A 1,018-nucleotide genomic window follows, 5' to 3' on the forward strand; every position below is an offset into this window, starting at 1 on the left:
CTGATTTTCCAGAAACAGTGGCCAGGGTTTTCTTCCAAGATGCCTCTGGGTGGACATGAACCTGGAGCCTTTCAGGGAGCAGCTAAAGGCACCAAGCATTGGAACCACCTAGGGATCCCACTCGTAGCGAACAGGTAATTGTAAAAGCCCAGCACGTGCATATTTTGAAATGACAGCCTGATGGCTCATCCACTCTGAGGATGGCATCTTTGATTTGCCAACTCTCCCCCTTTTTGACCCAAAGTGACAAAAAGCCCTGACCTAGAACTCTGGTGGGAGGGCGTTTTCACAAGGCCTTTGAGGAGAGTCTTGCTTTCTCCAACCTCTTTGGCTGATGGAGCATGAGAGGACAGTGGATGGGTGGTGATCGGTGGAGGATCATAATTCTGAAAGGTTGACTGTGTCCTGGGAAGGGGGACCTCTGCTGATGTCCACTCTGGCTAAAGCCAACCCCAGAAGGAAAGCAGTAAGGGTCTGGGATTGGGAAGCCAGGATGCAGGCTCCAAGAGGGGTGCCGAGTTTGGTGTTCGAGAAAACAGATGTTCATGCCAAAATGATAAGATTTTGAAATGACCCTCTCCTCCAGGAAGTCTTCTTAGATTTCCTCAGTTGGAATTCATGTCTCTCTACCATGAGATGAAGAAGATAAGAACTTAATAACTGTATCATCTTGGCTAAATTACTTATTTCCTCTGACCTTTAGTTTTCCACCTGTGACATTGAAACAATATCACTAGGCATACAATTACAGTCCTATGGTCAGTGAGTTCCTCACTGAGAAAGCTTAACCCAGTCTGTTTAGAAAGGAGAATTACCCAGCATTGTCTCATGGTCTCTTTGAAGTGTAAGGGAGCTGGGGTGTGAAGTGGGTATGGAACTAGCATCTTGTTCTTGGACTTTTGTGTCCTGGTGTCTGTGTTAGATGCTTTTACACACACTATCTCTTGTGTTTCTCGCCATGAGAGCATTTTCAGGGAAGCATAATTATTTCTACTTTTCAGGTGATGAAACTGAGGCT

The sequence above is a fragment of the Orycteropus afer genome, unplaced genomic scaffold, assembly GCF_000298275.1.
Source record: "Orycteropus afer afer isolate SDZICR_OR568_19922 unplaced genomic scaffold, OryAfe1.0 scaffold00048, whole genome shotgun sequence".
Lineage (NCBI taxonomy): Eukaryota > Metazoa > Chordata > Mammalia > Tubulidentata > Orycteropodidae > Orycteropus > Orycteropus afer.